Source organism: Diabrotica undecimpunctata, chromosome 6 (assembly GCF_040954645.1).
Source record: "Diabrotica undecimpunctata isolate CICGRU chromosome 6, icDiaUnde3, whole genome shotgun sequence".
Taxonomy (NCBI): Eukaryota; Metazoa; Arthropoda; class Insecta; order Coleoptera; family Chrysomelidae; genus Diabrotica; species Diabrotica undecimpunctata.
Genome location: NC_092808.1, coordinates 1,524,340 through 1,551,251, shown reverse-complemented (window position 1 = coordinate 1,551,251; position 26,912 = coordinate 1,524,340). Strand labels below are relative to the sequence as shown.

The 26,912-nt window shown below is 35.1% G+C and overlaps 1 protein-coding gene across 1 annotated transcript in view; it reads right to left on the bottom strand.

Moving 5' to 3' along the window:
• The window catches only part of LOC140442985 (uncharacterized), a 104,796-nt gene extending 78,888 nt beyond the window's left edge, over positions 1 to 25,908 (bottom strand). Inside the window, exon 1 of the mRNA XM_072533971.1 lies at positions 25,236 to 25,908. The gene's annotated coding sequence lies outside the window, so the exon portion shown is untranslated. The remainder of the gene's footprint in view (positions 1 to 25,235) is intronic.
• Positions 25,909 to 26,912: the final 1,004 nt, after the last annotated feature.

Sequence of the window (26,912 nt, the reverse complement as noted above, 5' to 3'; positions counted from 1 at the left end):
TTGGAAAAGACACTCAAACCATGGAGGAGAAAGTGCGAAGGAATGGGCATACCAGTAAGAGACGAATACCTATACACCTTAAGTTTTGCCGACGATCAAGTAGTCATCGCACAAGATGAAGAAGATCTCAGCTTTATGCTCAGAAAACTAGAAGAAGAATATAAAAACAACGGAATGGAAATAAACTTAGAGAAAACCGAATACCTAACAACAGAAAACAAGGATATGAGAAACCTAGAGATAGAAGAGGGAAGACAAATAAATGGAACAGATAAATTCAAGTATTTAGGAACCATAATATCGAACCAGGGAACAACAGAAGAAGATATAAACAACAGACTGAGACAAACAAGAAACTGTATAAGACAACTAAACTCAGTGTTGTGGGATAAGAACATTACGATAAAGACAAAAAAGAGAATATATAATACCCTGACAAGAAGTATCCTGACATATGGGTCCGAAAACTGGACAATAAACAAGAGAAATAGAGGTAGAATAAGAGCAGTAGAAATGGAGTTCCTGAGGAGAAGCTGTAGACTTACAAAAAGAGACAGAATTGAAAACGCAGAGATTAAGCGGAGAATGGGAGTGCAATCAGACATAATCGACTATATAGAGGAGAAGAGACTATCCTGGTACGGCCACGTCAGAAGAGCGGACAGAGGACGCTGGATAAACAAATCACAGAATGGAGCCCGATTGGAAGAAGAAAGAGAGGAAGACCCCGAAGGTCATTCAGAGATGAAATCGACGAGGCTATGGAGAAAAGAACCCTGCGAGATGGAGACTGGAATGACAGGGAAAATTGGAGAAAACGGTTGAGTGAAGGAAGACAGTGAAAACTGTGGAAATCCTTAGTAGTAGTAGATTTGTATTGTGCAGTATTTACCTGGCCAAAATTTAGCTTTTAGGGGTGACAGTACGGAACTTTATGAGAATAATAATGGCAATTTTTTGAAATTAGTTGAAATGATTGCTAAATTCGATCCAATTATCATGGAACACCTGAGCAATATTCGAAGGTCTAAAGGGTTGTGCCGAAATATGCCTCATTACCTGAGCAATCACTTCCAAAATGAATTAATTCATTTATTGTCAAGAAATATTCAGAAAGAAAGTCTGAGTTGCCTCAGAACAGCAAAATATTACTCAATTATTTTGGATGAATCTCCAGATGCTAGCCATGTGAGCAGCCGACGGTCATAATTCGTTTCGTTTATTGTTCTCCATATGAAGTCGAAATTAGAGAACAATTTCTGGGTTTTTTCAAAGTTTTAAATACTAGAGGAGAAGGGCTCTTCAATTTTTTAAAAGAATTTGAAATAAACCTTGATGACATGCGAGGTCAGGGTTACGACAATGGGGCAAATATGTCTGGCAAGTATGTGGGCCTTCAAGCTCAAATTCTAAAAATTAATCCCAGGGCAATAATTTTGCCTGGTTCAGCTCACACTTTTAATTTAAGGGTCAATGATGCAGCTAAAATTTCATATGAGACTGTAGTTTTTGACGTGACAACGTCTTAAATTAGGTTGTGGCTCGGAGTCATTCATGAAAAAGTGTAACGCCCGCTCACGTCTGTTACGATGAGTCACCGAACGAGAGAGAGGCCCGCCGGACCGGCGAATGCCTTGCGTCTCTCTCCCACTCAAACATGATCGGTCCGCTGCGCGCGCAGCACTAGAGAATTAGGCGCGTTGAATCGGTGCGTGCTTGTGTCTCTGTCTTTCTCGAGCGTTCTTGGCGTTGGAAAACCGAGAAAGCGTCATAATACAAGTTCACACGTGTGGTTAAAGTATCGTCAGCTGTGTCTGTAGTGAAAATGTGGAGTGCTTAGATTCGTCATTTACAACAACTACAACAATAAAGGTAAATAATTGTACACTAATATTTCATTATCGTAAACTATGATTGATTGATTAATTGTTAGATTGACACAAAAGTTGAGAAACTGAGTTTATAGGTTATGTCATACTATTGACAAATGTTGATAGTGTTAAGTAAATTATTAGTTTAAATCACTCTGCAATCAATCGTAATTCAGTCGATTGAGAAGAAACAGCGCATATTGCTAGTCAAAATATATTTCTATAGTTAAAATTTGTGCAATTCTTATTTTCATTCAATTCCTTGTTCCTATTCTGCAATTTAATAATATTCATATCAATAAATATTCTATGGAGAATTAGTGAAAAGAACAAAAAGCGAATAGAAGCAGTAGAGATGGATGCAATGAGAAGATCTTTAGGTATTTCCAGACGAGACCGAATCAGAAATGATGTAATAAAACAACGTATGGGAATAGAAGGAAATATAACTCAAGATATAGAGAAGAAACAATTAAGGTGGTATGGGCATGTTCAACGGATGCCAGCATCAAGACTCCCCAAAAAAGTAATAGAATGGCAACCGATAGGTCGACGGAAAAGAGGAAGACCCAGATTAGAATGGCAACACGGCGTAAACAAGTCCATGAGCGAAAGAAATTTAACAACAAACGACTGCGAAGATAGGAAGAGATGGTGTTTAGGTATCGGACAACGTCGAAAGACGTTCTAAACCGATGTATATATATATAAATATTCTACCGAGAAAAAGACGTTGTCACGTAAAATCTTCGCCCGTAAAACCGACTTTACAGGCAACCGATTTTTTTTTTTTCAATTATTCAGGAGTTGTTCAATTTTTTTTCTGCTTCACCCTACAGATGGGACATTTTAAAAAGGAATGTACCAAACTCAACTTTAAAATCAGTAAATGATACACGATGGGAAAGCAGAGTCAAAGCCATTCGCCCTCTTAGGTTTCAATTCCTCGAAATTTGTAAAAGTTTACATGATTTGGTGGAAGATAATTCAAGAGATATGAACACGAAACATTCAGCAAGGTCACTATTAGACAAAATTAAAACGTTCAAATTCATTTTTTCTATTATAATTTGGCATGTGTTAACAAAAAAAGTTAATATAGTAAGTAAAATGGTCCAGAATCCAAATACAACTTTAAATGAATGCCATACAGAAATAAAAAATCTTATTATTTATTTCACTGAAAAAAAGTTAGACAAACATTTCCAGATTTTCATGAATGAGGCTGCAGCAGAAGCAGAAAAAAGTGATGTAGAGCAAACATTTCCATTATTAAGACAAAGAAAGACAAAGCTTCAATTTTCGGATGAAGGTACAGATGAAACAGTATTCGATCCAAAACAAAAATTTAAGATCAGTTTTTATTTTCAAATTTTGGACACAACAATTCAATCCCTACAAAGACGCTTTGGGGGAATAGATAAGTGCCACAATTTATTTGTATTTTTGGGTAATTTTAAAAATCTAGATTCTGATGTGATTAAAAGGTCATGTACGGATTTGGATTTAGCTTTACAAATTCAACATGAAGGAAACGTATGCAAAGATATTGATGGTATTGATTTGCATAATGAAAATTTGTCATACAAAGTTCTTAACCCAATCACAAACTCTAGCAAAATTTTGGATTCGCCCATAGATATTTTAAATTATATAACAAAGAAAAATTTACAATCCTTGTTTCCAAATCTATTTATAGCCTTGAGAATATTCCTGACCCTTCCAATTTCGGTGGCATCTGGCGAAAGAAGTTTTTCAAAGCTAAAGCTCATAAAAAATTATTTAAGAACGTCAATGTGCCAAGAAAGGCTGTCAGATTTGGCAGTCATTTTAATTGAAATTAAAATTTGTGAAGCCATTGATCACAATGAAATGATTAATGAGCTTGCATCTGTGAAAGCACGACGTATCATGTAATTCCAATATTTGTTATTTAATTATTTTTCACTTGGTATATATGTATGTATTATTTAATAAAGTTTTTTTGCATTGAGAGTATCTCCTTTCCGTTATTGTTTCATGTTATATTGCAGAATGCCTTATTAATTTGCGAATTGAGTGTTTTCTTTCTTACTGTTAACTTACATAATAATATTGTTTTAAAATGACCTTTTTTCTTCATTTAATTTTGAAAATAAAACCTTTTTTCAAACATGGTTCGTTTTATTTTTCTTTTTACATTCATATCGTATTTTCAATCATATCACAAGAACATGTTATGATATAGGTATCTTAAAAACATAATATGGGGGCGCACAAAAAATCCTGCACGCAGGCGCTCACTACCCTAGGAACGGGCCTGGCAGCTCATGAAAAGGACACTTAAGTGGCGAGGTATTGTATCCTATAGATATCTATAGACAACGACATTAGTCCTTATATAATATTCGAACGATTCAGATCCACATGAATGACTCCCAAGACTCAGTTACACACACCTCTAATCACTACTCGTATAACTTTATAATAATTCTTACAAGATTCAGATTTAAAAACGCCGTCACTGTATATGGTTATAATAAAAGCCGTACCGTGAATTTATTACAAAACTGGTTTTCAGAATTATAAAAATTGTTAGCACTGCTCGGGTCGTGGACTACAACTTACTTAATAATTGTATTTCATACCTCGATATAAACGCGAGTTGCGTAATGTTTTGTTGTTATCGTCATCGAAGGAGGTACAACTATTTTTATTTGTGATTAAATTTATAGCCTTTTGTTGATCGATGTTGTTATCGGTACTTGCGGTGTAGTAGAATTGGTTTATGCCACAGAAATGTATTGAAAAACAGTCAAATACATCAGTAAAATAAAGTTAAACATAGATAAAATCTTTATCTTCTCCTGTAGAACTGTAGAAGCTATATTCTGCAGATATTAGTTCATTGTTCATTCTAAGACTTGCAGTAATAATATACTGAGCTGTGTCCAGGAGTTCAATTGCCTCAACATTCAAGTATTGTTTATGTAACAAAGCACATTTGGTTAATATGGATTACTTCAATGTTGTTCTTGATAACATATCCCCAGAGCTGCACGCGAGCACGCCTTATATCCATACTGGTCTAAATATTTGTGTATAGGTCAATGAGTTATCATCGATATATCTTCCTAGCAACCAATTGAATGTTTTAAATTTGATATTTAGATCTTTCTGCTTCTTTATATAGACTTTTCAACACAGTCTCTTGTCTCAATGTAATCCGAGATATTTAGCAGAAACAGCAACAGGTACAGGTATTCTGGTCATCTATTATATAAGCTGATACCGTTTTCTAAAGTTTACCCCTTTTGTTCTAATAGCACAGTATGGTTAAAAGATCATAGAAATATTCTAGATGGACCCAGTGTTGTAAATCAAAGTCTGCCACAGGTACCACTAAGTTCAATGTTATTTAACTTATAGTTTGTTTGACGAAAACATTAAATGTTTACAGTATATACTCATACATAATATCATAAGAGAGAAAATTTTGCCGGCGATCTTTGCTACTGGTATCAAAGTTTGTTGCCTGGCAATTTTCGCGAATTAAATTTGGACAGTTAAATCACCAGACGGCAGTCGAATTCCATCCTTCCAGTTGGGGTGAACGGTAAGAAAGAGTCTGTCTGATAAAATCTTTGGTCCCCTTTTTTCCATTGCCTTGATTTGTTTTTAAAAAAATGCTGTTGTATTCAATTCGGCCCGTAAATTCTCAAATAACTTTTTTTTTTGTTCCATCGGGGGTTTCCTCGTTGTAACTTTGGATGATTTTTCATAGTTTTTCGGTGGATATTTTGAACTGAGTTTTTTTTTCTTAAACACTTTGACGCTGCCTCCCTTGGTATCTCTGGCCAATCTTGCACATTTGAAAGATATATCTATAAAGGGGTCGATTTTTATGCCGTACTCCATCAAATATTTTTCTTGTACCATTTTTGCTTTAGTATTCCACATTGACTTTACAGACGACTCTTTATAGTCTTCGCCATTGCCTTTTTTCATGTTAAAGGCATAATCCTCGAGAATTTTTGCTACTTATGGTAGTACATCTTTCAAGCGTACAATTTCTCACCAGTAGGAACTCCGAAAATTGGGTCCAAATAGAGCTTCTGGACCTCTGCGTGTTCAATGAGACATTTTCCGAAACCATTTTTTTAATTTCTTCACCTGACTGATGAAGGCATCCAAATCTTGATTTTTCGACTGGATTCATTAGATCTGTCCAAAATTGATTACGCCTCAATGACGTTTGTCAAACTGACAACAATAGAATTACCAGACACCTTCGTGACGGATCTGAGAAATCGCGGGCATGAAGGAGTTTTGTCAGTAGGAAACATGACGTTGCTATGACGTTTTATCAGTTAAAAATAATCCAGTGAAATAGTCTACCCAACAAACCTACGACGGCTGTCAACGATTATTGACAGCCGTTATGGTCAATAGGAGTTATCATAATTGTATTAAAAGAGTAAATATCTATACAGAAGCTGATATTGATAGTGACGTGACAGACTGACAAAAATCCTCAAGAGCAAAGTATAAACCAATAATAGATAAGAGGAATTTGATATTCCAACGGTTCAAAAACAGAAAGCATAAAATTAGAGGAATTGTACAATACCGGACACCCATATTAAGAGAAGAAGTCATCTATGCTATCAAAAACACAAAAGAGGGTAAAGCTACTGGACCAGATGATGTGCCAATCGTATTATTAAAACTCATCGATGCAGATGTTATTGATGTGATGGTTGAACTCTTTAATCTAATATATCAGACTGTCACAATCCCCAGACAATGGCTGCAATCGACCTTTGTAGCAATTCCCAAAAAGCCAAGTGCATCAACTTGCTCAGATCACAGAATAATAGCTTTAATAAGTCACACACTTTTGAAAATTTTTGAAAATAATTTACAGCAGAATTGTTAAAACTCTTAAATATGAAATTAGTGACACACAATTTGGCTTTAGAAATGATATGAGTACAAGAGATGCTTTGTTCAGCTTGAATGTGCTGGCTCAGAGATGCATGGACATTAATCAGGACATTTACTTATGTTTTGTAGACTTTGAAAAGGCAATTGATAAGGTTCAACATAAAAAGCTTGTAGATATATTAAAAAGCAACAATATTGACAGTCGTGATATGAAAATTATATCTAATTTATATTGGAATCAAACTGCCAAGGTAAGAATTGACAACCAGTACACCCAAAAAATCAAATGTCTACAGTGAAGCAGTACTTCAAAAGCGCTCTCAGACTCAATAGAAGGTATATCTATCAATGGAGAAGTTTTGAATAACTTACGTTTTGCAGACGATACAGTAATAATGACGGATAACAACAATGATTTACAGAACGTAATGCAACGCCTTAATTAACGCTGTCAGGTGTACGGACTGAAGATAAATTTAAAGAAAACTAAATGCATGATCATGACTAAACTATCTGCACATGCAAATATCAAACTGACTATTGAAGATACTGCAATTGAGAGTGTTAATAACTATAAATACTTAGGAACATGGATAACATCAGATGTAGACCAAACCAAAGAAATTAGGACACGCATTAAAATAGCACGTGCATCATTCATTAAACTTAAAAAGTTTCTTTGTTGTCGGGATATAAGGTTAGAACTACGCCTGAGAATGCTTCGATGTTACGTGTTCTCTACTCTTCTTTATGGCTTGGAAGCGTGAACACAAAAACAAGTCAATCTGAATAAGTTGGCCGCCTTTGAATTTTGGTGTTACAGAAGAATCCTGTGAATATCATGGATTCAAAGAATGTCAAACGTGGAAGTAACTAGAAGGATAGGAAATGAGGCGGAAATAATATTAACAATCAAAAGATGAAAACTTGAGTACTTAGGACATGTGATGAGAGGGCAAAAATATGCATTATTACAACTTATGCAAGGCAAAATCCAAGGAAAGAGAAATGTGGGAAGACGAAGAATATCCTGGCTTAAGAACTTAAGGGAATTGTTTGAATGCAGTAGTGCAGAACTTTTTAGAGCCACAGTCAACAGAGTCCGCATAGCCATGATGATTTCCAACCTTCGATAGAAGTTGGAACTTAAACAAGAAGAAGACAGTGTGGTTGATACTTTAAGTGAAGAGAGCAAGTGAAACCGCCATAAAAACAGATCTTAATAATGTTACAAATAAATAAAAATAGGATCACACAATAAATTGAAAACTAAACCATGTATGACAGATAAAATTCTTGACCTAATGGAAAGTGGAAGAATTTTTGTGAATAATGATCAAAATAAATATCGTATTTTACAAAAAAAATATTCGGAATAGAATAAGACAAGCCAAAGAAGAATGGTTATTGAAGCAGTACACAAAATGAGGTTCATGCAATTGGTTGGAGGACATCACGCTTGAAACGATGAAGCAAAGATCGAATATGGAACAGGCAGCAAGTGTCATATTTGCTACTAATAATTTTCAAACGTAGTATAGAAACTAACTTGATTAAAAAACCATCAGCAATTAATGATAGTAAAGGGTGTTTTTTGAGAGGTACCTATAGAACTTTGAAATGGTCCAATTGTCGATCACTTTTTCCAATATTTGTCGCCGTATATGCAATAATTGGAGGCCAATTCACGGTCCAAAACGTGAAACTATGCGGTTATCAAACGTTTCCTTCAATAAATCAATTGTGGCACGAGCTGTGTGACATGTTCCGCCGTATTATTGAAACGACAGCTCCTTCACATCATGGTTGTTCAATTAAGGAATGAAAAAGAATTCTCACACTCACCGAATCTACGCCTTACTAGGTGATGATGAACCTTCAATTCTTGCATGAGTTGGATTTTGTAAGCAGGCAAAGCAAGATCTTTCCGCAACAACTTCTATAAAGTCGCCAACCCCTGTGCACGATGGCAGATAGACTGATTCGGGTATTCCTGTATGCTACGCTCTACAGCAGCAACAACTTCTTCTATATGCACTGTACGACGTGTCTGTGGATGCATATTATCATTTACAGTAAACGTGGCGCAAAAGCGTTCCATGGTTAATCGAATAACTTGCTTTGATGGACTATTATGTTGAGCGTAAAATGGACGTAGTGCGCGATACATATTTCGAACAGAACTACAATTTTCAAAATAAATTTGTACAATTTGGAAGCGTTGTTCAGGCGCAAAACTAAAATACCAAACCAAACTTAACATAAATCACTTAAGAGCTATCAAAATTGCCGACAGTTTAAAAAGTGTTACCTACCAACTAACAGTTCTCTACCTCTAAAAAAACACCCTTTAGAAACTAGAAACAATGCTGCTTGCAGATTCGAAATATATTTTTTTAACCGTTTCCTACTTTTTTGTCACCTTGTAATTCTCGTAATTCCCTGTATTCTGTTATTGGTACGCCTATGATATACGAATTTCAGTCGAATCAAGCAGGAAATGAACTATTCAATACCGTACAAACCTAAAGGCATTACTGTACGCTATAAAAAAGGATAATATACAAGGAATACCTTTTTGTTAGGCTGAAAATAACAATATGAAAGTTGACTTTTACCAAGGTTAGAGGTCAAGCTATCAAAAAGTCTTCATCGAAGTGTAAAGAACGAGAAATTGTGTGATTGTGTGCAAAAAGGATTTTACGGAATAAAATCGGACTTTTATGGAATGGTTCTCGATGAAAAGAAAATCTAATTGTATACTGTATCCAGAAATTTAGTGTCTCGTTATAAAAGTTATTTTAATAACAGCTGTAAAACTGAATAATCCCTTGTAAATACTCTATTGTTGTATAATTATCACAGCTACCAAAACTGCCAGGACCGGCATAATAGCCAAGCATAGCACGACTGTATATAGGTGTATATAATCAGATCAAATATTATCATTCAAGCATAATGTCAAAAAACTCTTTTTATAAACATACAAATTTCCCATAATTATTGTTATTAATCATTATTTTAAGTCTCAACGAAGAAAATGTTTTGTGTGTGTTTTGTGTTTTATTGGCACTAGTTTTCACACTGGCCAGTCAATTTCATAATGATGTTTTTAGACTATAACTTATCACTAACTCAGGGGAGTACTGTGTAGTGTCTGTGTTAAGTAAATGTCTTGTTACTTTAGTAAAGTCGACTTCATTGTCTTTACAAAGAGACGCTAATTGTATCTGAACGTCTGAGGTCCCTTCGGTGAGTACCGATTTACTCGTTTTAAAAGGTTCATATTTATTCATGTTGACTTGTTATGTTTAAGTGTTCCGTTTCATGTCTGAAAAAGTTGGCAAAAAATGCGAAATATTCTTTATTAATAATTTTACGAAAAAAAATTATTCTTCATTAAAGGTTATGCATCACATAGAAATCATTAACAGATAATCTTATAAAATATTAAGTGGTAGATAGGAAAAATCAAAATTATTAATTAATACTGAAGAGGAAAGTGATTTTAAATTTAGATATGCAAGAAAATGTAATTTTAAAATGTTTGTAGCTATTAAAAATTATGTCCAAGTTTAGATTCATGGCCTTCTAATAATTAAATAATGCATTTAAAGTAAAAAGTAAATAAAAAAATACTTTTACATTTGTTGATTTTGTATATTGAATAAGGTAAATTAGAAATAAAATTAAAAATTAATGCACCTACTGATACATCATTAAAAGGCCATGAATCTAAATTTAAAAATAATTTTTAAATCCTACAACCAAATTAAAATAACATTTTATGCTGCACCTAAATTTAAAAGCACTTCACTTTTAAGCATAAATCAATATTTTTGATTTTCGGTGTATACCACTTAAACTTTTATAAAGTTGATTATTGATTATTGATTTCTATGAAATGCAGAAATGTTTATGAAGAATAGTTTTTTTTCATGAAATTAATAATAAAGAAATTTCCCATTTGTTGCCAACTTTTTCAGACATACTTTATACCTTACTAACAATTAAAACACTTCTTTCCTTACATGGAGTATAAAATATAATCATATTTAGCTATATGTATATATCTACATTAATTCATTTTAATTTTCACTTCACCATTTTATTATTTCACTTGCAATTTTTTTAACAAAACAAAAATTGTTTATGACTTTCAAAATTTGGATATATTTAATAAAGAATCGAGACAGAAAATATAATAATTAATTAATTCTAATACTCCATCAGTTTGTGTATTTTTCCCTTAATTATCTAAAATATCTAATTTAAATTAAATATGTAATGTAACTGACAAATAAAATATAAAATTCGTTAAGCCGGCCCTTTTTACTATTTACCTGAAGAGGCAAATCCCTTTATGGCTTCGACTTTATCAGCGGGATACTTTTAAATTCTGCATAAGTCAGTTCTTATAATTGCGAATGAAGTATACATTAAAATTAAATAGAATATAGAAAGAAATTATTTTTTAATTAAATAGAATATAAAAGAAAACATTTTCGAGTGTAACATTGTGCAATAGAATTTTATATAGTCTGGCAAATATTAACTGAAATTATAAATCACAAATCACGTGTCGTAAGTGGTCAAAAGTAGTCGAAATCACGTGTCTATCATGCATTCTTTGAAATTTTGAATTCGATCATATGTGTCGCTGAAGAAAATTTGTTTCCTTGCTGGCGACTTTATATTGTAACAATAAAATATTGTATTTCTGCTTATAATAATAAAAATACTACATTAGATCTAGTTTATAAGAGTAAGGGCTTTTCCCCATTTATGTAAGCTGTCAGCACATCTACCGCTTCTTGTTCTTATTCTGTTTAGCGTTGTCCATGTACTCCGGGTCAGTTCAAAGCCTGGCGGTTTCTGATCGATACAGGCCATTTGCTGTGCTTCCTGTGGTGAGTCGCGCTCCCATTGTCTTCTCCAAGCGTTGGTGAGGTCGAAATGTTCGTGATGTAAGGAGGTGGCCCTTAACATGATCATTTCGAGATCAAGCTTATCATGGTGGATGGGTAGTTGATGGTTAGACTGGATTTTTCGATATTCTCTGAGAAGGGAGTGACTTCTTCGTAGTTTCGGCGGTGGAATGTGACTCAGGATGGGAAGCCAATAGTTGGGTGTTGGTCTAATTGTACCTGAAATCATTCGCATTATCTGGTTTAATTGGGTGTCAATAATCTTTGTGTGTTTGCTATTGAGCCATACTGGGGAAGCATATTCAGCTGTCGAGTATACAAGTCCGATAGCAGATGATCTGAGTACGGAGGCTGAGGACCCCCATGTGGTACCACATAGCTTTTGGATTATATTATTTCGCGTTTTCAGTTTTGCTGCCGTTCTTTGTAGGTGTTCTTTAAAACTTAAAGTTCTGTCAAGAGTCACTCCAAGATATTTTGGTGTTGAGTTATGAGTTAGTAGTCTGTCTTCAAAGTGAACGGACAGTTTTTTATTGGCTTGGGCATTATTTAGATGGAAACAACACACTTCGGTTTTCGTCGCATTAGGCCGTAGCCTCCATTTGCGAAAGTATTCTCTCATAATGGCAAGGTCATCCGTTAGTATTGTTTCTGTAACTGCCATGTTATTATGTCTTGCTGCAATGGCCCAGTCGTCAGCGTAGCCAAATTTCTGCGAATTTGTCCTAGGTAGGTCCACGATGTATAAATTAAACAGTAAGGGTGCCAAAACAGATCCCTGTGGCAGTCCATTGCTGAGCTTCATTTGGACACTTTTAGAGTTGCCCATTCTGACTTGGAAAGGTCTGTCGGTGAGCATGCTATCAATGAGTCTAGTTATCTTTTGACAGGGGATGGCACGGATTAGTTTGCAGATTAGTCCTTGTCTCCAGACGGTATCGTATGCAGCTGATAGGTCAATGAAAGCAACGGATGTTTTTTGCTTTCTTTGAAAACCTGCTTCAATATGTGTTGTTAGGGATAGGATCTGATCTGTGCAGCTGCGGTTAGGTCTGAACCCTGCTTGCTCAATAGGTATCAATTCAAATATGTTTTTACTAATTCTGTTGTAGATTAATCGTTCCAACAGTTTATAGACACAGCTCAGCAGTGCAATCGCTCGGTAGTTTTGAGGCTGATCATTTGCCTTTCCCGGTTTTAATATGGCTATAATGGAGGCCCTTTTTAGTGAATGGGGGATTTCCCCTGATTTTATCATATCTGTATAGAAATCAACCAGCCATTTCCTAGCATATTTGCCACAGAGTAAAAATTCTGGATGAATTTGATCGAAGCCGGGTGCCTTTCCAGACTTAACTTCTGATATTGCTGAGTTAATTTCTTCTAGAGTAAACGCTTCAGAGTATTGAGATGTAAGCGGGCATTCAGACTTCAGTATTTTTAGTTCTTGCTTTACTTTGGTGGTGTGGTCACGATCTCTAGGTGCTCTTGAGGTAGCTACAATGTGGGAGGCCACTCTGTTGGGAACTATTGGTACTTTATCTCTAGTTGTGTGTCTGCTACTACCAAGTTTTCTAAGTAAGGACCATGCTTTTCTGCTGGATCTACTAAAGTCTAGTTTTTCCACAGTTTCCATCCATTTTTGTCGTCTGGCTGCATCCAAACTGTGCAGTAGTTCGTCCGCAATTTCTCGGTCTTGGCTTTCGTTGTATTCTTGATATAATTTCTCACATTTTTCATCCCATCCTGGGACATACTCTTTACGATATCCCCTGGGTATAGTTTTCTTCGCTGTAGAGATAACCGCGCCAACAAATCTCATGTAGTTTTCACGTGTTGGGGTTATCCATCCCAAACATTTGTCTAATCTCTCAGTAAAAGTTGCCCAGTCTGCTTTTGAAGAGTGGGGAGGATGCAGAAACATCATGAAAGAAGCAGCTGAAGAATTACTAAGCATGAGACTGCACAGACACCATCTAAATGACCAAAAACAAGAAGTGTGTTATCTTTAAATTGATAAAAAACGCTCATACTGAATTGTAACATATCGTTGTCAAACAAAAATCCAGGTAAAAGTTTTAATGATTCTGTAGATTAAACCAATGCTTTGACGTATGTTATCAAATTCAAAATATGAATGTAAAGCGGAAATAGAAAAAATCAAATTTTTATTTAAAATATCAACACATTTTGCTATGTTATGAAAGAAAAATCATTTAAAAGAACCAGTACTCTCGGAGCTCTCTTCAGTTGTTATGCAATAGGCCAAGGCCACTAACAAACTACTTACTGGTGCATTAACATTAATATAAGATAAGTGTCAAATTATATTCAATAGGCCGACTTGATTTCAACAGATGAAACAGGTGAGAATTTTATTTCATGGGATTATAAATTGTTTTATTTAATTCTAAATTAGTGCCGTATTTGAAACTTCTACCGCTTAATACGCATTAAAAGCTTACAGATAAAATTAAATGATGACAATTTTCAAATACATAAAATAACATCTTCTTTCTCAGTGGGATCATTTTACAAATCTTTTTATGTAGGTTTTTATTTATTTATTTATGAAAGTTAAGGTTTTTGTGTGATTTCCTCCTTCTGTTTTTTTCAGCGACCTTTTTCCGCCATAGGATAACCTCAACATTTGTCTTTTCCATCGGTCTACATCTGCCTTTCTCAAAACTCAAGTTTCATTAGCACTTATTGTTTTAAACAATGATTGCTTACTGCGGCAATTGATGTTTTTGAAATTTGCCATAAATTCGGACGATTTCTTTTTCATCTTCTGTAATTGCCAACATATTTAATGAACCCCTTCTTTAAATATGTTTTTGGAGTTTCCATTAAACATAGTGGGGACAATGCTTATCCTTGTCTAAACCCCCTTTGATATTTTGATCTCAATTGTTTCCACTCCTTCCATTCGTATACTTGATTGAAGATTTTATAATATTCTATGAACCAAGCAATAGACAAGGTAACAATTTTTCTTTCAAGTGCAAGTTATGTTCTTCCCGGTATATTTCCACATATCATTTATATTCTTAGAGGATCCTCTAGTAAATGAATAGATACTACACTTATACTGAATAGTTAGATACTACAATTGAAGCACTTTTTGTGGCTCTCCAAGTGGAGTTTTTCACAAAACTAGTTTTGAAAAATACATAGAACCAATTAGAAGTGAGTGCTAAAAAAAATTATTGTTATCTATAACTACTCATAGGGATTTATCAACTTCATAGACTCTCCTATGGCACTAAACCAGCATGTGCATTTTTCAAAAAACTATAGAAAAAGTATTACAGGGAACCAGTGGAACTATTCATTTTATGGATAACATTGTAGTCACAAGAAAGGATAGGGAAGAACACCTAAAAATTTGGAGGATGTATTTAGTAGGCTCTATAAGACTGGCTTTAGACTTAACTTACAGTAAATTATAGGTTTTTGAGCCTAAAATTAGATATTTAGGATATTTTATTAATAAAAATGATCTTCGTACAGATCCAGAAAAGGTTTAAGTCATAATAGAGGTCCCTCGTCCTACCAGTGTAACAGAAGTTAAGGCTTTCGTGGGGATGATTAAATATTATGCTCTGTTCCTCCCTACATTGTTAATATTGTTAAGTCCGACAGTTAAGACAGTTCAAATAAGGGACTAGGATGAGTGCTTTTAATATTTACCCTGATGGATCTGGAAGATTATGAAAATCTTAGAAGAGAAGAAAAGAGAATGTTTAGGAGAAAAAAGAAAGAACAATACGAACACGCTCTAAACGAAATTGTTAACCACCATAATGGAAAAGACTCACGAAAATTCTACCAACAGATAAACAGCTTCAGAAAAGGATTCAAACCCAGAATAATAGCCTGTAAAGATAGGGACGGTTCTATAATTAGTAACAAAGAACAGATACTAAACAGATGGGCGGACCATTTTGAAGAACTGCTTAGCGGCAACCACGAAGATGGCGAGATTGAGGATCCCATGTTTCAAATGAATGAAGATGATCTGCAACCACCCCCCACCGAAGAAGAAATTAGAGAAGCCATCGCAACACTGAAAAATAATAAAGCTCCCGGTTCGGATAATGTCCCTGCCGAACTTTTCAAAAATGGCGGCGACCCCCTCATGAAACACATGCATAAACTGATAACTGCAATCTGGCAACAGAAAGAAACACCCACAGACTGTAAGTTAGGTGTACTGTGTCCTATACACAAAAAGGGAGACATGATGGTGTGTGATAATTATAGAGGCATCACTCTACTCAATATGGCATATAAAGTGTTGTCCAACGTATTGTACAAAAGACTCCTCCCCTACGCCGAACAAATAGTGGGAGAATATCAGTGCGGTTTCCGTCCTAATAAATCAACAACGGACCAGATATTTACAGTGAGGCAGATCCTTGAAAAAACCCTAGAGTTCGGCGTCGACACCCACCACATATTTGTTGACTTCAAAGCCGCATACTACTCCGTTAATAGAAATAAACTTCTACTTGCTATGGTAGAATTTCGCATTCCATTTGATCTTGTCCGGTTAACTGAACTTACACTCACAGGTGCAGAGAGCATGGTAAAAATCCAAAACGATCTCTCAAGACCCTTCCATTGCAAAAATGGACTAAGACAGGGTGATGGACTATCGTGTCTCTTATTTAACCTGGCATTAGAAAAAATAATTCGAGAGTCGCAGATTACTACGAATGGTACTATCTTTAACAAATCAGTACAAATTGTCGGATACGCAGATGACATAGTCATCATAGGTAGGTCCACAGAATCTCTGACTGAAGCATTTCGGTCGTTAAGAGCATCTGCACACAGAATGGGACTAAATATAAATGTTCAAAAGGCCAAATATATGTGTTGCACTAGGTCAAGCAACCCGACACCTACACGAATAATAATTGATGACCTAGAACTGGAAGGTGTTCACACCTTCATATACTTAGGGTCGCTGCTAACCAAAGATAACAACGTCAGTGAAGAAATAAAAAGAAGAATAGTGCTCGCCAATAAGTGTTACTATGGCTTAAGAAGACAGATGGCCTCAAAAATGCCTAGAAAAATTAAACTGACTGTATAGAAAACACTAATAAGACCAGTGCTAACATATGGTTTAGAAACTTGGACACTAACACAGAATGACCAAGAATTGCTCAAACGTTTTGAGCGAAAAATACTAAGACGAATATATGGAGGCATAAAAGAACAAGGTTTGTGGCGCAGGTGTTACAATTTTGAGTTGTATAGAAGATTTGGAGAACCTGACGTTGTAAAATTCATTAAGGTAGCACGCCTCAGATGGATAGGTCATGTAATCAGACGAGAGCAAGATGCCATAGTCAGAAAAGTTTTTAACCGAAGAGGGCCGATCGGACAACGAAGAAGAGGAAGACCGAGACTTAGGTACCAAGACAACCTAGAAAATGATTTGAAGTCTATCGGAATTAGAGCATGAAGAAGAGTTGCCAGAGACTGATGATGATGATGATGATGGATCAGAGAAACCCATTAGTTTCACTTCAAGGTTATTAAGTAAAACAGAATCTAATTATTCAGTTATTCACAAAGAAGCTCTTGTAATATTTTGGGGGATCAAAAAGTTTTATTAACATTTGATGGGAATCAAGTTTGTTCTATATTCAGATCACAAACCTCTTCAAGCTATTTTTGAGGAGCACAATGAAATACCCTAGAGTATAACCCTAGAGAGGACAAAACTTATACAAAAACTAATATTGCACTGCAAAATACCAGACCAGTATAATGATACCAATGTTTAAGAAAGGTAAGAAGGGTATAAATCTACTGAACACCGCACTTAAGCTTACCACAAAAGTCCTAACCAACAAAATCAATAAACTAACAACTTGATCAGATGAAGAACAAGGATTCAGATCCGGAAGATCCTGCGTAGACGCCGTATTTGTACTAAGAAAAATCACAGAAAATGCCATCGAGTACAATAAACCAGCATATCTATGTTTTATAGACCTGATAAAGACTTTCGATCGCATCCAAGTCGAAAACGTCTTACACCTACTGTATAAAAGAAACATACCAATCAATATTATACAAACCATCGAAAACATCTACTTCCATATTCGAATAAAGGCAAAGATAAATGGAAAACTAACACAGTGGATACCAGTACAAAGCGGAGTCAGACAGGGTTACTCGTTAAGCCCACTTCTCTTTAATATAATAATGGACGAAATAATACAAGCAGTACGTAAAGGTCATGGTTACAGAATGGGGAATAAAGAAATCCAAATATTACGTTATGCAGACGACGCCGCATTAATCCCCGAGACAGAAGACAAGATCCAAGATTAACACACATCTTTAATACCTACACCAGCCAAGAAATACAATATGATACTATCAGCAGAAAAAACCAAATGTAAATACCCACTACTATGTAAAATCAAAATTGATGGGAAAATAATAAAGCAGGAAGCAAGGTTTAGATATCTGGGAATAGATATAACTAGTTACGGAGATGTTGCAGAAGTACGACAACAAAGCCTAAAAGCAAGTAAAGCGGCGGGATCTCTTAACGACACAATCTGGAACAACAAACACCTAAGACAAGACACAAAAACAAGAATCTATAAAGCAGCAATTAGACCTATATTAATATAAACGGCGGAGACAAGACTTGATATATCTAAAACGAGACTACAAGAAACAACAGAGATAAAAATACTTCGACTAATATCAGGGAAAAGTCTCTTGGATAGTGAGAGAACCAAAAACATAAGAAGAGCATGTAACACAGAAGACATAAATGGATTGGTGATAAAACGGAAACAGGAGTGGAACCAACACATTAGTAGAATGGCAAAGGATAGGATAGTACGAATAGCACGAGATAAGTCACCAAATGGACGAAGAAGTATTGGTAGACCAAAAAAAAGATGGTGCGATAATTTAAACAATTTAGAAGGCTAATATTGAAGAAGAAGAATAGGTGTAACATAGTGGTAACTAGTGGGTCGGTAACCCTTTTATATTAAGGTTCCATGAAGGCTGTCGATATCAATATAAAATATATTCCAAGTCGTCTATCTGTCATGTTATATGGGACATAACCATTATTTGTAAAAGCATGTATGTAGACCTCTGGGAAATAGAAATAAATTATATAGACATTGATAAGTCTTCAATATATTGACAACCACAACGATCTATAGAAAGGACAAAAATACTAAATGTGCAACTGTCATAACGAAACATAAATATTTGGATTGGTATTGAAGCCAAAATAAAAGATATTTCTTTTCTTCCCGCTTACGCTGTGTTTCTTTGCACTGAATAAAAAACTATTTATAGTAGTTACCTACTTCTAGTCTACGTAATTTTCCGCAATTCATTATAATACATATTAAAAACCTTGTACATTTCCTTTACATATATTAGTTTTAGCCATATTTTTTTAATAACCCATAAATCTGCGATCTTATTCATCCTTTACCATTCCGAGACGTACATGTAGGTGCATATAAGAATGAGATCACACAAACAAGGACCAGATGTTTGGTGTGCTGTTGGAAAGTCCATGTAAAATGTTAATTACATTGAAATTAAGTTTAAAAATATACGTACACAAAAAGCCGTGATGGATTGATAGGAGCATTAGCATTACTGTAAATAGAGTCGAAGCACATTTGACAGAAGTTCGCCATAAGCGGCGCAGGCGGTTTTTCAATGGGATGGGTGAGCAAAAAGATTATAAAATAAATATCGTCGGTTTTGCTAATCTTAATGTTCTAATGTTAATATAGAATGAAGAGGAAGATGAATGAGTAGGGATGAGTAATCATTAGACACTCTCCAATGTCATTGTTCAATTTAGTTCTCTCACAAATCTTCCCTGATGAAACTTAAAAGTTGAAACACGTGTAGAAGCATGGTGAGACACTCGAATTAAATCGAATTGCAACCATCTATATTTGTTTTGATCATTAGACACTTCAAAAATTAAACTTAATGGTAACATGAAGCATCTGCAAAGGATAATTGAAAAAAAAAATGGGATAAAACAAGAAATGGGATACTTACTTAATTAGGGGAATGACCAATCAGATACCATTAATAAATAAAATAACAAAGAACTGGTATAGAAAACTGATAAGAATGCAACGCATTATTATGGGGTAAAATGTACCTTCCAGGACAGAGCAAGCCCGAAAATACAATTCGTGCATATAAACAAATATTTAAAGCACATTTAAGTGACTCTAGGGTTAAAGAAATTGAACACAACAAAAAATTGCAATAAACCACGGTATTTTCGGATAAACACTTTATTTTCCAATTTAAAAGAAGCAGGCGAATCATTTCGTGAAGAAGGATGGGTACTGAATAGATTCTTAAATAAAAATGATTACAAAGGATTTTTAGCAACAGTTTCATCTTTAACACTTTCATTACTGTGGGGTCATATAGGTCCCAGCCGATTTCAAAAAATCTGCTGGCATATGTTTGTTCCCAAAGCGCAAATTATTTGAACGAATCCTTATTTTTAGACATTCCTTACTCATTACCGGTGAGGTGACGATTCTGCCTCAGAATCTGATGAAGTACCTCAGAATACTCCTGACCGTGTGAATGTAAACATCACTGCTTCCGACAAAGAAAGTTCTGATAACGCGGAAATATCTGAAGATCAGTCTGAAAGGAATGAATTGACTGCATAATGGAATATACCAAATACAAACTTCCTACCCAAAGAAATGGGATAACAATATTAAATATTGATAAAGGTTCTCCTGTTGATATTTTTCTAAAATTATTTCCCAGTAGTTTATTTACGCATATTGCTTCCTATAAAAACCAAAGAATAGCAGCACTTACAAAAAAAAGAAATATAAAACTAAACACGAAAAAAAGATATGTACGAAATGATGACAGTGATTGGTTGTACTATGGTTATGTGTTACAATAAAGTACCTATAGAGTATCTATCTCACACTAAATACTGGTCAAAAACGAATCACTTTCGAATTCCCTCATAAAAAAACCTATTTGAAGAGATCGCTGTTTATTCCTGCTATCTAAGTCCTACTATAACAATCCTGAAAGAAATGGTAATATATCAAAAACATACTACATCGATGAAGTGCTTTCTTGTTTGAAACAAACTTTTGTAAAGGCGAGGACTGAGAGTTCTCATCAGTTCATCAACGAATCAATAACTAAACTAAGAAAAATCTGCCCTGAAGCAGTATCTTCCTATGAAGTCTTTCATAGGAGATGAAGAGATTCTTTCACAGGATATATATACGATTTCAATATTTAATCGAGAAATCCACACCAACTACTGGAACTCCAGGAGAACGAGTTGTTGAAACTCTAGCCAACACCATACGGTCACCAGATGTGTGTCTATGCTTTAATAGATTTTTCACTTCGTTCCACCTATTAAACACCCTAAATTTTCCATGTTTAGGAATTAGGAACCTATATGGCCAATCGGGTAAACATAGCCAAATTTGAAAATAACAAATGTTAAGGGGTGATATGGAATTTTTAGTTTCATCCGAAGGAATTTTAGCACATATGATATGGACCGAAAATCTGCGAAATGGTGGAGAAAAGTTTTTTATAGATTAGGTATGTACGCTATTGTAAATTCTTAGATTATTTACAAGGATTTGCATAAAAGAAGTGTACAACAAAATTTTTTGGTACCACTTGCAGAATAGGATAAGTAGATCGAAATCAAATGTAAAAAGACGAATAAGTGGCCGTTCTGAAAGAATATCTAAACGACAAAACAGATGATCAACGTTGGGGACCATTTGCCACAACAAAGAAGAGAGAGAGAGAGAGAGAGAGAGAGAGAGAGAGAGAGAGAGAGAGAGAGAGAGAGAGAGAGAGAGAGAGAGAGAGAAGAAAGAGAGAATTTATGATAGACATTCACGTTCCCAACCTTCTAGTTTTTTCTCCCAAAACCGAATTTTACACCCAGCTAATGGCAAATACAGGAACAGATGAAACGAATATAATTAATTTTCTTCTTCAGGTACCATCTCCGCTACGGAGGTTGGCAATCATCAAAACTATTTTAATTTTTGAGGCAGTAGCTCTAAAAAGTTGTTTTAAGCTGCATCCAAACCATTCTCTCAGGTTCTTGAGCCATTAAATTCGTCTTCTTCCGATGCTTCTTCTGCCATCTATCTTTCCTTGCATTATGAGTGGCAGGATGCCATACTTCTCGCCCCGCATCACATGTCCGAGATACTGTAGCTTTCTTTCTTTAATTGTAAGTTCAACTTCCTTCTCTTTACCTATTCTTCTCAGTACTTCATTGTTCGTAACTCTATCTACCCAGGAAACCCTCATAATTCTTCTATAGGTCCACATTTCAAAGGCGTTAAGTCGTCTCATTGTGTCCAGATTTAACGTCCATGATTCCACTCCATAGTATAGTACACTGTATACGTAACATTTTGTTAGGCGTACTTTGAGCTAATGTTAAATCTTTGCCACGTAGGACCTTTTTCATTTTCATAAAATTAGAACGTGCTTTTTCGATTCTGACTTTGATTTCTGCAGTGTATTATGCAGTGTATATAATTATTAAATAAAATAAACAAAAAATAATAACACAAAAATTACACACAATTACATGAAAAATCTTTAAGCGATAGTGGAAAGCGTCTCTTTGTATTGCTCAGAAACGTGTCACTATTTTTTTTATACAAATAAAAGAATGAAAAACAGAATCAATGTAATGGAAATGACGTTTTGGAGAAGAAGCTGCAGATTAACACTAATAGACAAAGTGAGAACGAATGAAAGAATTAGAGCATGAATGTAAAGGAGGCACTAAATGACCAAATACACTAGGGTGCAAAATTAACCGGACACTCAAATTTTTTTTCTTGGTGTTTAAATTAAAACTTATTTAATTTGTTTGAATTGTATTTTATGCCTTATTAGCGATACCGTTTGTTTCTTTTTTAAACCTGTTTAGATGTTTTGTGCAAACAATAACACCTTGACACATACGTTTTGTTATTAATGTGAAATAGTGGCTTAGTATTAATTTAAGTTTATCGTGGTACTGTACCTGATTATAAATTCGGCTGTAGGTTTTTGTATTGTTTCCTGTTTAAAACTTGCATTAAAAAATTATGACACCAGAAGAAGGGGCACAAGCTGTTGCTTACAGGATGGGCGGAGCATTCTTTAGATTGCAAAGATTTCGGGAAACAGGACAATACACCAGGAGGCCAAGTCAAGGTAGATGAAAAACCACAAGTCAAGTTGAAGATCGCTTTCTTAGGTAACAAGCGTTACGCGATCGTACTGTACAATGTGTACATATGTGAAATTATAAATATAATTTCAGTAAATGAGGACTGTATTACATAGGGCTGGTTCAAATAAATTAGGATATGTGGTAAAAGGTTATACAGATTATAGCAAATTATGTTTATACAAAGTCTTACCAATTCTTCTGCTGCACATACACACACTCGCGGTATTTAGAGGCTTTCAGTCGCGGCTGTTCTTCATACGGGGAAACTGTCCGGTTACCGGTTTCTGAACACGTCTTTCGCGGTACTAACACTGAGATCACACGAGATATAGCACATTTGCGTCTGTACACGATTTAAAATAGTACTTGCGGTATTTTTCGCGTAACTATAAGCGAGAGAGATAATTAGAGTGGAGAAAAAGCGTGGTAAGTCTGTACCAAGCGATAGATAGCGATAGAGAGATTCTTCGTCTGCCTATTAGTAGGACTCAGCAGACGAAAGAGAGGACGACTGTTTCTAGCAACAGTCAGTAGTGAAGAGAGAATGTCCGTTATCATCGAGAGACAACAGGCAAGAGAGTGAGACTTTCTTTGCTATCTTACAACTGTCTGTATTTCTAATGGAGTGGGGTTAAAATGTGAGTAGGAAGGGTTGGAGAACGGGAAATAATTGTAAAATTGTGGTAAAATGGTAGCTAGTAATACAGCGAAAAAATTACATAATTTTTCGCATGTGAAAAAATTGAACACGTACATTATCAGCATCAATACTTGTTCAACGATTAAATGATGTCCATAGAAACACTGTTTCCGTTTATATCGTTCGAAGACACTCAAATGAATATGGACTAAGGTTCAGAATACTTGTCACGGGACTTCTATTAACAGCAGATCATCGGAGGCAACGTTGACGATTGGAGTGCTGTGCTTTTCATGGATGAATCAAGATTTAAGAGCGTAGGCGCAAAATTTCGGGCCAATGCTTTTTAAATGCAATCATTTTTTTCGAATCCTGAAAAAACTAACAAATATTTTTGAAAAATTTAAACGCAGAATGAAAGATTACGTTATTACCGAGGGCCGAAAGTTCCTTAGAATAAACAAAAAGTTTTTTTGAATGAGATATTTGAAATTAAAAATCACACTAAATTTTCTCTTTTTTTTTCACCCCTGTAACTTTTTAAAATAAACATTATAGAAGTTTTCAGGGAATTTCGGCCCTCAGTAATAATGTATTCTTTCATTCTGCGTTTAAATTTTTCAAAAATACTTATTAGTTTTTTTAGGATTCGAAAAAAATGAATGCATTTAAAAAGCATTGCCCCGATATTTTGCGCCTACGCTCTTAACAGATATACTCATCAGATGGGCGGCCTAGGCTATGGAAAAGAGCTGGTGAACGTTATCAGCAATGGTATTTTACTCTGAGAGTTCAATTTGGTGGAGGTGGTATAATGGTGTGGCAGGCATTTCCCTAGAGGCTCATACCGAACTTGTTACAATTCAAGGGGGCAACTTGAACGCTCAACGGTATATTCAGCAATGTTTGGAAGATCATTTAGTGCCATTTGTCCCATTTTTTAGAGATCACGAGATATAAGTCCTGGATTACAGTGGAACGAACAAATAAAAAGAGGCAATGGAAAAAAAGACACCTGACTGAATAATATAATATATATCATTATATGAGAAGAAGAATATAGTAATTGGCAAACAGAATATGCTGTATAAAGCCGCGAATAATAAATATTTGTTTTCTTCTACTCCATTATACATAGCTTTCTTTTTGCCTCGTATAGAGCGCCATATTTTCGTCTTCTATTTGTTGATTTTTGCAACCACCGCTATTTATAAAGAGAATGTACTGATTTTTGTCTCAAAGTTTGTAACTTGTATTTGTTTTTTTTTGTGTTTGTCACAAAAATCTGCCAAGGTACTTCATTGACACATTTTATTGTCTGAAGTAAGCAAAAAAGTCTTTGGATCATTAATTCATTGCAACAGTTCGTATAAAAATAAGCAATATTAAAGTAAAAAATAAATACAGTAGATATTGTCAGACGAAACGCCATTGGTTAGAAGAATTCGTTTCATCCCCTTTTTTCTATAAAACGAAAAGATGTTTCCGTATTAAGTATATTACCATGCGGAGATGTTAAATTGTTACTTATATAACAAATCGATCAATAAAAACTGTTAATATGATTATGTACTTACCATTTTATAGAATCTTTATAAATCCAAGCAGGTAGTTAGGTCCAACAAGTGGTTATATCCTTATTGAAAGTGTCAAGTAGGGGTTGGCACTGTGGGAGTCGAAAAACACTTCAACTCAATTCGATATGCACTATTAAAGAAAAACAAACGTCGCCTCGTCGGACGAATCGCTTATCTTTCTACCACGACCTTCACTTTGTTTAAACAAATTCAAGTAACTTTTCAACACGTAACGAAGCAGGTTTTTGAACAAAATATCACACAACAGCAACAGTACTGTATCACAGACGGGGTATTAATAAATTTAAATATGCATTTCGTCGATAGCGGGTCATTGGGTTTTCGTTAATTTTTTTTTTGTGTTTTTCAGGGTTTTCTACGACGCTACGGCGCGAACCAAACAAACCAGCCGCATTGTTAGAATGGTACTGAATACTGATGGTGATGGTTCTTTCTCGGTACCACACACACACCGGCTCGATCGCTCTGCTCGGGTTGTGGTTCCTCTTTTTCAAGTATCGTAACGAGGATGAGGAGCGCCCCGGGGGTTCTTTTGTGTGTTGTGATTCTCTGATGTAGACAGATTTGCCAGCTGGAATTGCTCACGCTAGCGCCAGTGCCGTGCTACGAGGATTCGTCAGCTACTATTTATACAAATAATTGAGAAAGGGTGACATAACAGGTAGGTGCGAAATACGAGGGATGATAGTGAAGTTTTGAAAGGGAAAATAAGTTTTTTTCGGGTCTTTTAAATAATCTAGGTATCTAACGCGTCAGTGTATTTTAAAAGCGTTTTCTTCAAAAATTATGATTATAATGTATTCTAAATGTTGTAACATTAGTTTGTTATAAAATTGTAAAATACACCTTTTATGTTACTTTCAAAAATTTTCAGTAAACTATTCAAATTAATATAGTTAAGTCACAAAAGTTAATCCTAGACGTATATAAGATAGATAGATCACGCTATTCCCGGGCCGCCCAGAGCTAGGCCGGGCCCCGGGGATGAGACCCGGCCGGCCCCCCCTCAAACCCAGTTGAACGAAAATTCCCAAAAATCTGATAACTCATAAACTGGGATATGTAATAGTGAACACTCATGCTATTGACACAGGAAGGAAGAAAATTAAAACAGTTTTAACAATTAAACTTTGTTTTTAATTATTTACAATAGAACTGTTAGTTACAACATAACTTTTCTTGCTTTCATATCCGCAAAGTTTTGGATCACGTGGTCGAAATCAAGAGTTTTTGCAAGTTTCGACTCTATGCTTAACAGTCCCAAATCAGATAATCGTTGTTGACCCATAGTAGATCTTAAACAATTCTTAATTCGGCTCAAAACACTAAATGATCTCTCGGCCTGAGCAACGGATACTGGTAGGCAACAGAATATGCGAAGAGCAATGCACACATTGGGGAAAAGATTTGTCACATTAAGGGACACGAGCTTGTTCAAAAGGTTTGCTGGTTTCAGCGACGTATCTGAGATGTTTGATTTACTAACAGTTTTCAAGTAAATCATTTCATCAACTAGATCCCTGCTTACATCTGAATTGTACTCTTCGGCGAATCTTACACAACTTTCTGAGATCATATTGTCGTCCATTTCGTTATACTTCCATAAAAATGAAAATTTCATTTCGATTTCTCTCAGTGCTGTGAACCTCGTTTTCA